Here is a 12,102-nt window from a genome sequence, read left to right on the forward strand (position 1 = left end):
CGCAGTGTTCATCGCATTTTTGAACTGCGATTTCAAAGAGCTCAGAGGTTGATCGATGAGCGTGCTTCTATGGGTTTTGTTGCCCTTGTCCAGGCGCTCAAGTATGTTTTGGTCTTGCGGTTTTTGGCTTACCATCGGCTGCGCACGCGCCTGTGCAGGGGCGCGCATAGGCGATGTACAGTATCTGTTGGAGAGAGTTTCTGCGAAGAGAGAGAAAATATATAAAGAGAAAAAATCAGGGAAATTAGGCGCGATGGTTTTATGGTTTAGGGTTAGGGCTAGGGTGAAGGTTTTTGCTAGGGTTAGGGTTAAGGTTAGGGTTAGGGTTAGGGTTAGTATTTTAAGTTTTCTTAAGTTTATTGGTTTAGGGTTTAGGATTTGAGGCTTAATAACAATTGTATGTATATCTTGGGGTTTAGGGTTTATGGTAGGGTTTGGGTTAGGAATAATGTTAGGGTTAGGGTTAGTGTTAGGGTTTAGGTTAGTTTTTAGGTTTTAGAGTTTAGGGTTAAGGCTAAGGATTGAGTTAGGGTTAGGGTTCGTGTTAGGGATAGGGTTAGGGCTAGGATTTAGGTTTTTTTAGGTTTTTTTTTTGGTTTAAAATCTATGGCTTAGTATTTGATGTTTGGGTTTTGCTATTTTTGGCTTGGGGTTTACAATTAATTAATGTTTAGGGTTAGGGTTAGGGTTAGGGTTAAGGTTAGGGTTTGGGTTAGGGTTAGGGTTTAGGGTATTTTAGGATTTAGGGTTTGTGGTTTAGAATTTGTGGTTTAAAATATGTGGTCTAGTGTTTAATGTCAGTGTTTTTATATTTTGGACTTAGAGTTTTTATTCAGACTTAGGGTTTAGGGTTTAAGGTTTATGATTTGGATCTGGGTTAGGGTTAGGATTAGGGTTAGGGTGTAGTTTTTTTTAGGTTCTATGGTTCATGATTTAGCATATCAGGTTTAAAATCTATGTTGAGTATTTAATGTTTAGGTTCTGGTATTTTTGACTTAGGGTTTCGGGTTAGCGTTGTTTTGGGTGTTTTTAGATTTCTGGGTTTAGGGTTTCGGATTTGAGGTTAATTATCAATGCTTTCATGTTTAATAATTGGATTTTGGTATTTTGGGCTTAGGGATTGGGGTTTATGGTATGGTTAGGGTTAGGGTTAATGTTAGGGTTAGGTTTTAGGCTATTTTTTAGGTTTTAATGTTTGGGGTTATGGATTTGAGTTGTAATATCTATGGTTTATTTCTTAATTTAAGGGTTTTGGTATTTTGGGCGTAGGGTTTAGGGTTAATATTAAGTATAGGGTTAGGGTTAAGGTTTATGTTAATGATAGGGTAAGGTTAAAGTTTAGGGTTTTTTCAAGTTTTAGGTTTTTGGGTTTAGGATTTTTGGTTTAAATCTATGGTTTAGTGTTTAACTTTGGATTTTTGTATTTTAGGCATGGGGTTTTGAGTAAATGGTTTTGGGTTATGGTTAGGGTTAGGATAAGGATTAGGGTTAGGGTTTAGTTTTTTATATGTTTTAAGGTCTGTGGTTCAAGATTTGAGGTTTAAAATCTATGGTTTAGTTTTCAATGTTTGGGTTTTTCATATTTTTGACGTTGGGTCTGTTAGGGTTTTATGGTTAACATTAGGTTTAGGGTGGAGGTTTTTTTAGGTTTTATGGTTCAGGGTTTAGCATATAAGGTTCAAAATTTATGGTTTAGTATTTAATGTTTGGGTTTTGGTATTTTGGGCTTAGCATTTTGGGCTTATGGTTTAGGTTAAGGTTAGGGTTAGGGTTAGGTCTTACGTTTTTCTTAAGTTTTAGGGTTTGTGGCTCAAGATTTGATATTTAAAATCCATGGTTTTTTGTTTCATATTTAGGTTCTCATATTTCAAACGTAGGGTATGCGTTTTTTTTATGTTTTATTGTTCTGGGTTTAAGATTTTGAGGCTTAATATCAATAGTTTAGTATTTAATATTTTTATTTTGGTATTTTGGCCTTGGGCTTATGGTAGTGTTAGGGTTAGGGTTAATGTTATGGTTAGTGTTAGGGTTTAGGTTGTTTTTTAGGTTTTACAGTTTGGGGTTAAGGATTTTAGTTGTAATATCTACGATTTACTGTTTCATGTTAGGGTTTTGGTATTTTGGGCTTTGGATTTAGGGTTTAAAGTTTAGGGTTTAGGGTTTAGGGTTAAGGTTAAGGATTAGTTTAGGGTTAGGGTTTAGGGATTTTTTTAGGTTTTTTTGTTTTGGGGTTTTGGATTTTTTTGCTTAAAATCTATGGTTAAGTATATAATCATTGGGTTTTTATATATTGGACATTTTTTTAATACGCTTAGAGAGGTAGGGGCTTATCACCACCTCCAGGCCTTACCATTTCACAAAAATTATATACAAAGAGGGGGACACAGACATTACCTCTAGACCTATGATGGCTTGGGTTACATTTACTAAAGATATCTTACCCTCACCTTACAATAAGATGAATCCAAAATTTCTATATAGTTAGAAGAGAGGACTCCTTTAAATATATAGATTCTAGGAAGCATAAATTAAGGAGACTATCCGTTTACATCTGAAAAATTAAACAATCTAACTTAAACTATTCAAGGAAGCTATATTGTGGGTTATAGCTGCTTAGTTGAAAAGATATATGAATGTTTAAGGAGGTTCTTTGATCTTTCTTGTCGTTTTCCTTCTGAATCTTTGCATCTCCATTAAGTCTAACTGAAACTAAGCCTTTGCCTCTTTAGGTAACTCTTAACTTGTGTAACAGATTTCCGGACAAGTGATTTTGCGGCAATGTTTTGACAAATGCATCAGCCACCAAGTTAGCTTCCCTGAAAACATGAGTGCATTTGAATTCCCGAATTTGAGCTATGAGGCGTCTCAGTCTGTCCAACTGATTGCATATATACTCCATTGAGTAGTAGGTTTTAACAGTATCCAATTGACAGTTAGCATGGAATCCATTTCCAAAATGATCTTCATGTAGCCTTGTTTCAGTGCCAAAGATATACCAAAGATAGCTGCTCATATTTCTGCCTGATTGTTTGTACCACTTCCCAAGGGTTAGGTAAATGCTACGATCAGATTGCCTTCATGATCCCATAGAATGCCTCCTGCCCCTATCTTTCCAGGGTTGCCTATTACACTTCTATCTATATTAACTTTGATCCATTGATCAGGTGGTCTTGTCAAGGCTATCTTCTGCACCTTTGTCACATGGTTACATCTTTTAGCTAGTTGGATTATTCCTCACCAAATAGCGGGCCAGCTAACCTAAGGAAAAACAGAGTTTATAGGTTTATAGCTATCACTATAAATTGCATGCCTGACTCTTGTGCCATTAGGGTTTTTTTTCCATATTTACATGCACATATATGTTTCCTTAAATTCTAGCAGATGAATATTGGGGAAGTCTGGAGGATGAGCTTATGAGCTTCATTGTTGTGTTTCATTGACCACCATTGAGTTATAGGTTGCCTCAGTAAGATGTGATCAACTTCCACCCCTTCTCTATTTGAAAAACATCTCCAGACCTCCCTAGCAAATTCACAATTGATGATGATATGGTTGATCTTGTATCTGATCCTGGCCTGTTCCTATAACAAAAACAACTAGAAGGTTCTAAACCAAAATTAGTTCACTTCTCATTAGAAGGTAACTCCAATTTAAATCTGTCAATAGGAGGAAGGAGGCTTTAAATGGTGTGTGCATGTGCCAAATGAGAGCCCTAAATTGATCTTTAGGTCTTTTTCCCCTGATTTCATTCCAAGCTGAAGAGCAAGTGAACATGCCATTGGAATTTACTTTCCAATAGGCTTGGTCTAAAGTTTGTTGCTGAGGAACATTTATTGCTAATATTGTAGCCAGTTGCCTAGGGGGTGATTGTTGAACAAATATTTGATAGTTCCACTGGCCTTCTACACAAAATTCAGCTACTTCCTTGGTGTCAAACCTGTGACTGCTTCTAGAAAACTGAGCAAGATGTCCTTCCCCAGTCCAGTTCTCCCACCAAAAAGAGCAATTCCCTGAGTTCAGCTTCCATTGAATGTGTTGCTCAACTTTAAACCTGTTGTGTATCATGTGTTTTCAATTCAGTGATTCCCAGAAATCCCATTTCTTGCAGATAGGATTGATCTGTGGCAGTATTTTCGCTTTGATGATTTCTCCCCACAGTGTGTGCTTAGCTATAAAGGTCCACCACTGTTTATATTGGAAAGCTAAGCACATATCCTTCAAATTTTTCATTCCCACCCCTCCTTCCTCAACAGGATAGATGAGGTTCTTCTAGGAGGCCCAATGATACTTCTTTTTGTTACTCTTGCATCCCTTGAGGAAGTCTGCCATCAACATTTGTATTTGCTTAAGTACTGTGGTAGGGGGTGATAGCTGAAATTAAATGAATGGACAACGCTTGAAGAACATGCTTAATCAACACAGCCCTGCCTCCATAATTTAGTTGCTTCGTTTGCCACCCTGTAATCCTTCAAATAATTTTAGATACAAGGTTTGTGACAACCCTAAAAATTGATATACGAATTAATGCTTAATGTGTCTAGAATGCGTACTATTAGACTGGGTTCACACGGAATTGATGCGCGTAGAACCATACCTCTTAACCCTTGCTACATCAAATCCAACTATCATGGGGAGTTAGTTCAGCTAGGAAAGGTTGGGTCCAGTCAGGTATGTATCCCGAATATGAATGTTCACTCAGATGAGTCTTTATCGCACTTAAAAAGGGGAAATCTTAAGTTTGGAGGGTCTAGGGGTAAAATGGTCTTTTCCCAGGCTAAGGTAGTATCATAATTACCCTGAACATGTAATTAATTATTTAATTAATAATATGGAGGGATATTTTGGGGAGAGAGGGCTGAAATTGTCCTTTTAGCAAAATCGTGCTCGACCAGGGTTCGAACCTTGGTGGGAGCAATGATTTCAATTGTTTTATTTAAATTGGTAAATTAATTTAATTAATTAATATTTATTAACTTATTTAAGAAAATGGAAAATCAGATTTTTAAAAATTTTGAAAGAGTCCTAGTTGACTAAGTCTAAACTACTCCACCTAATCCTAAACTACCTTTCATGTTTTAACTCTCTCTCTCTCACATAAAAATCTCTCTTTTATTTTCGTTCTCTCTGCCTAATCACAAGAACTGATTAGAAACGAAAAGTTCTTCACACTTGAAGAACTTTCACGTTTAAAACATTTACAAAACATAACCAAAAACGTTAGGAAAAAGGTAGGGGTTTTTCCGTCGAGTTGGTGTTGAAGGTTTCGGAGACGTGATTTTGGAGAGGTTATTTAGGCAGCAAGTTCATGGTTTGAACGTCAAAATAATGTATGGGTTTTCTTACTCTTGGTCTCTTTACCAAGACACCCTTGGGACTCAGATGAATCTATTCCAAAAACTAGGGTTGTTCCCCGTTGCATGTCCCTATCACTAGCTCCCATCGATTTGTAGGTTTTGTATGATTGCTTGTACAAATTAGGGATGTAATGTGTTTTTGTGATTATTACGTTCATGTATGTATGTTCGGAGTTATTTGAATATTAAGCATGCTGTCCGAAACTATGTATGTGTGTGCAATGTGTAGCAGTGATATATACTCTTGGTTTGAATTTCAAAAATCGCATATTATGGTTCTATTCTTACGTTCACAAACTTGTATAAATTGTGATGTTCATATGAAGTATAATGTGGATGATTTGAATAAAAATTATTAGCTAAATGAATTCATGAAAATGCACCTAATATGTTCTTAATGATATCCATGAATTACCCTAAAAATAACATGTAAACGTTGATCAAAATGACCTCAAAAACGTACATAATTTCCAGCATCTTCATTATTAGTTTCGGCCAAGCTAATTGATGTATCATGCAATTTAAGATGAATTAAAAATAAGTGAGGTCAATGAGGATCGAACCCGTGACCTTACCATATTAAAAATCATAGATTAAAGTTATATAAAAAGAATGTGGCATGTGGGATTCGAACACGTGTGCCTTGACCAAAACATGAAAATGATAATGAAAAAGTGCACCATTATCCTCAATTAGAGACTGCATGATGTGTAGGAAAAATTCCCTTCTTCTGATCTTATCGTGCCTTTTCAAATGTCTGTTTTCTTAGTTTTATGACCGAGTCGAACATCAATTCGTATTGTTTACAGAAATATGAACACTAGAAGGAACGCTGGTCAGAGGAGAGGAGGAGGAGCTACTGGGGGTAACGAAGTTCCTCCCCAGGCTCCAGCTGAAGGAGTGTCCATGACAGTTAACCCAGATGGGTTGACTGATGCGGAGGTGAGGACGACTCTGGTTCAAATGGCTCAAGCTATCACTATGCAAGCCTAGGTTATGATGGCCAAGTCAAACAAACAGGATGTTCAGCGGGAGAACCCACTAGTACGTAGCATGGTAGACAGACTACGGGACTTTACGAGTATGAATTCTCCGATTTTTACAGGGTCCAAGACTTCACATGATCCCTAGGAGTTTATTTATAAAGTACATAAGATCTTGGTGGCCATGGGGGCCATAGATACTGAGAAGGCTAAGCTGGCTTCCTATCAGCTCAAGGATATTGCATAGTCTTTGTGCAAGATGTGGTAGGATAGATGAGCTTTGGACAGAGTTCCGGTCACTTGGGATCTGTTTAAGACATCCTTCCTTGAGAGATTCTTCCCCAGGGAGATGAGGGAGGCCAAGGTTGAGGAATCTATAAACCTTAAGAAGGATCTATAACAGTAAGGGAGTATTCCCTGATGTTTGTTAAACTGTCTAGGTATGCCACTTCCTTTGTGTCTAACAACAAGGATGAGAAGAACAAGTTCCTCACAGGAATCACTGGAGATCTGGAGGAGGAGTGTCGGGCTGCGATGTTCCACGATAACATGGACCTCTCCAAGTTGATGGTGCATGTCCAGCAGGTGGAGGACCGCTAGAAGAAGAGGGGCATCCGTGATTCTAGGAGGTTTGAGCCTCATGATCAGGCAGGTTCTAGCAATGGAGGCAACATAATCAATTTTGGCATCCTTGAGCAGCCCACATTCAAAAAAAAAGTAAGAGAGTTCAGGGAACTCTAACTTTAAGAGGAGTAGAACACCTAGAGGAGGCAGACCCGAGCCCAAGAAGAGCAATCAAGGTGATATGCAACATCCTAGAAAGAACTTTGCTAAGTGTGGCCGTGCTGCCAGTGGAGAGTGCAGACATGGCATTGATGCCTTTTTCGGTTGAGGTAAGAGCGGACACATAGTTAAAGACTGCGCACTGAACGACGGTAAGGCTGGAGGTAATGCTCAGCCTAGGACTAATCGAAAGGGTGCAGCAGCAGCCGAGCCTCCTAAGAAGAACCGGTTCTAAGACTTGAAGGGCAGGGAGGAGCAGGAGAAGTCTGCTGATGTGGTCACAAGTATGGTGCAAGTATTCTCCACTTCTTTCTATGCTTTACTTGATCAAGGGTCGACGCTTTCCTTTGTACCTCCTTTACTTGCTCTCACTTTTGAGATATTGCCTGAAGTTTTGCATGATCTTATAGTGGTTAGTACACCTTTAGTAGAAAGTGTAAGAGTTGATAGAGTATACAAGGATTACCCAATAGGTTTATGTTGTAAGACTATGTGTGTAGACTTGGTTGTGTTACCAATGCATGATTTTGATGTTATTCTTGGCATGGACTGGCTTCATAGATTTTATGCTTGCATGTATTGCCATAGTAGGGTTTTGAGATTTAATTTCCCCAAATAAGTAGAGCTGGTCTGGGAGGGGTACAATTTGAGTCGTCCTAATCCAAAGATTTCGAACCTTAAGGCCAATAAAATGATGTCGAAAGGATTATTGTTTCATCTTGTGAGTGTTAATGATTTAGATCATGACATTCCTTCCATAGAATCAGTGCCTGTAGTGAATGAGTTCCCAAATGTGTTTCCTGATGATTTGCCTGGAGTTCCTCCCCCTCCAGAGATTGACTTTGATATCAATTTAGGACCCGATACTAAACCAATTACGATTCCTATTTATAGAATGGCTTTATCTTAACTCAAAGAGTTAAAGCTGCAGTTAAAAGATCTCACTGATAAGGGTTTAATTCAGCCGAGCATATCCCCTTGGGGCGCTCCAGTGCTGTTTGTGAATAAAAAAGATGGAACCATTAGAATGTGTATCGATTATCGGCTGCTCAACAAAGTCACTATCAAGAATAGTTATCAACTTCCAAGAATAGATGACTTGTTAGACCAACTCCCAGGGTCTAGTTTCTTCTCGAAGATCGATCTTCATTTAGGGTACCATCAGCTTAGGGTTAGGGATGAAGATGTTCCTAAGACGTCCTTTCGTACCCGTTATGGTCATTACAAGTTTCTAGTTATGTCATTTGATCTCACTAATGAACTTGCTGCATTTATGGATCTCATGAATAGAGTATTCCATGAATACCTTGACTCTTTCGTCATAGTATTCATTGATGACATTCTTATCTACTCTAAGACAAAGGAAGGGCATGAACAACATTTGAGTCTAACCTTGAAGGTACTTAGACAACATCGGTTTTATTCCTAATTAAGCAAGTGTGAATTCTGGTTTAGATCAGTTACCTTCTTGGGTCATGTTGTGTCCGACAAAGGTGTGGAGGTAGACCCCAGGAAGACTGAGGTTGTTAAGAACTAGACAAAACCTCTTACTCCCACATATATCTGTAGCTTCTTGGGATTGGCTGGTTATTATCAAAGGTTCGTGGAGGGTTTTTCTTTCATTGCTTGTGCACTCACAGCTTTGACAAAGAAGAAAGTCAATTTTAAATGGGCAGAGACTTGTGAGAAGAGTTTTGAGGAGATCAAGGACAGACTCACTTCATCCCCGTGCTTACTTTGCCTAAAGTGTGGAGAGAATTACACTATTTATTTTGATTAATCTAGGGTTGGTTTGGGTTGTGTTGTTATGCAGGGTGGTAACGTGATAGCTTATGCGTCCAGACAGCTCAAGGTTTATGAAAAGAATTATCCCACTCATGACCTTGAGTTGGCAGTTGTGGTTTTGCATTGAAATAGTGGAGGCACTACTTGTATGGAGTGCATGTGAATGTGTTCACAGACCACAAAAGTCTCCAGTACGTGTTCACATAGAGGGAGTTGAATCTACGTCAGTGGAGGTGGTTGGAGCTGTTGAATGACTATGACATGACTGTCCACTACCATACAAATAAGGATAATGTTGTAGCTGATGCTTCGAGCGGGATGAGCATGGGAAGTACAACCCACGTTGAGAATGAGAGGAAGGAGTTGGTGAAAGATGTACACAGACTGGAAAGACTGGGTGTGAGATTAGTTGACCTACTAGTGGGGGTGTTTCACTTCATCATAGTTCTAAATCAACCTTAGTAGTGGAAGTCAAGAAGGGTCAGCCTCTTGATCCTGTGTTGATGGAGCTGAAGGACTCAGTGTTGATAAAGATGAATGAGTCTTTTGCTTTGTGAAGTGACGGCATACTTAGGTATGAGGATATGCTGTGTGTACCTGTTGTGGATGATTTGCGGACCAGGATTGGTGCAGAGGCCCATGGTTAAAGATATTCCATACATCCTAGTTCCATCAAATTGTATCATGATCTTAAGAAGATCTATTGGTGGGATGGCATGAAGAAGGACATTGCAGAATATGTGGCCAAGTGTCCTAATGGTCAGCAAGTTATGACAGAACATCTTAAGCCTGGTGGTCTTACTCAGATTATTGAGTTCCAACATGGATATGGGAGACAATTAATATGGACTTCGTGGTTGGTCTTACGATGACTAGGAGATAACATGACTCCATATGGGTTATTTTGGACAGGATGACTAAGTCTGCCCACTTTATCCCTGTGAATCTACTTACAGAGCTGAGGATTATGCGAGACTCTACATTGATGAGATTCTCAGATGGCATGGGATTCCTTTGTATTTAATTTCAGATAGAGGAGCTCAGTTCACTTCACATTTCTGGAGATCCTTCCATAAGAATATAGGCACGCAGGTGAAGCTTAGTACTGCCTTTAATCCTCAGACTGATGGGCAGGAATAGCGCACCATTAAGACATTGGAGGACATGTTCAGGGTGTGTGTGATTGACTTCAAAGGTAGTTTGGTTGACCATATGCCTTTTATAGAGTTCTCGTATAATAACAACTATCACTCCAGCATTAGGATGGCACCATTTGAGTAACTGTATGGTAGGAGGTGTAGGTCTCCAGTTGGGTGGTTCGAGGTTGGAGAGTAATCCATTTTTGGTCCACATATCATTCATGAGGCCTTAAGAAGGTCAGGGTGATTAGGGAAAGGTTGGGTCCAGCGAGGCAGGGCTACTGAATATGAATATTCACTCGAATGAGTCTTTACCAGACTTTAAAAGGGGAAATCTTTAGTTTGGAGGGTCTAGGGGTAAAATGGTCTTTTTTTAGGCTAAGGGTAGTATCGTAATTACCCTAAACATGTATTTAATTATTTAATTAATATGTGGAGGGGTATTTTAGGGAGAGAGGGCCAAAATTGCCCTTTAAGCAAAATCTTGCTCCACCCGGGTTCGAACCTAGGTGGGAGCAATGTTTTATATTTTTTTATTCAAATTGGTAAATTAATTTAATTAATATTTATTATATGATTTAAAAAAAAAAGAAAATCAGATTTTGTAAAGGATTGAAAGATTCATAGTTGACTAAGTCTAAACTACTCCACGTAATCCTAGACTATCTTTCTTGTTTTAACTCTCTCTCTCACGTTAATATCTCTCTTTTCTTTTCATGTTCTCTCTTCCTAAACACAAGAACTGATTAGCAACAGAAAGTTCTTCACACTTGAAGAACTTTCACGTAAAAAACATATACAAAACTTAACCGAAAACGTTACGAAAACGGGAGGGGTTTTTCCGTCCTACTGGTGTTGAAGCTTTCGGACTTGGATGTGATTTTTGAGAGGTCTTTGGGCAACAAGTTCAAGGTTTGAACGTCAAAATAAGGTATGGGTTTTCTTACTCTTAGTCCCTTTCCCAAGATACCCTAAGTACTCAGATGAATCTATTCCAAAAACTAGGGTTGTTCCCCGTTGCATGTCCCTGTTACTAGCTCCCATCGATTTGTAGTTCGGGTATGTTTGCTGGTAGAAATTAGGGATGTAATGTGTTTTCGTAATGACTACGTTCATGTATTTATGTATGGATTTATGTGAATATTAAGCATGCTTTCCGAAACTATGTGTTTATGTATGTGCAATGTGTAGCCGTGACATATACTCTTGGTTTGAAGTTCGAAAATGGCATGTTATGGTTGTATTCTTACGTGCACAAACTTGTATAAATCGTGATGTTCATATGAAGTATAATGTGGCTGATTTGAATGAAAATTATTAGCTAATTCAATCCATGAAAATGCACTTAAAGATGTACTAAATGATCCATGAATTATCAAAAAAACTAACCTATAAACGTTGATGAAAATGAGCTGAAAAACGTACATAATTTCCAGCATCTTGTTAAGTGAATTAAAAATATGTGAGGTCATTGAGGATCGAACATGTGACCTCACCATGTTAAAAATCTAAGAAATAAAGTGATTGAAAAAGAATGTGGCATGTGGGTTCGAACCCGTGTGCCTTGACTAAAACATGAAAAAGCTAATGAAAATTGAAAATATAAGGTGTGGGGTTTGAACCCATAACCTCTCGGTGAGACTTAAGGAAGAATTAAAAGAAAAATAAAAGTTGAGGCATGTGGGAATCGGACCCACGACATCTTGACTGAATAAAGGAAATTAAGCAGAAAAATAAAGTGGGGTTGTGAGGGTTTGATCCCATACTCTCTCGGTAAAACAAAAATAATTTAAGGAAAAAGAGAATAAAAGAAAATGAGGTTGTGGGAAAATCAAGAGAACGCATTGGTGCTTGATCTTGGGTGTCCAAGCCGATTGGATCAAACTAAAATAAATAAAAATGTAAGTGTTGCCCAAGGGATTTATAATTGGGTTCCCCTGCCCAATTTCCGTATTGATACATAAGTCATGCGTGAATAGGTGTTCAAAATAATACTGCCTACATAGATCAAAATCGATGATCTTGGCATAAATACAAGATGCATAAGTCTTGTATCAC

This window comes from Solanum pennellii, chromosome 11 (genome assembly GCF_001406875.1).
Source record: "Solanum pennellii chromosome 11, SPENNV200".
In the NCBI taxonomy this organism is placed as follows: domain Eukaryota; kingdom Viridiplantae; phylum Streptophyta; class Magnoliopsida; order Solanales; family Solanaceae; genus Solanum; species Solanum pennellii.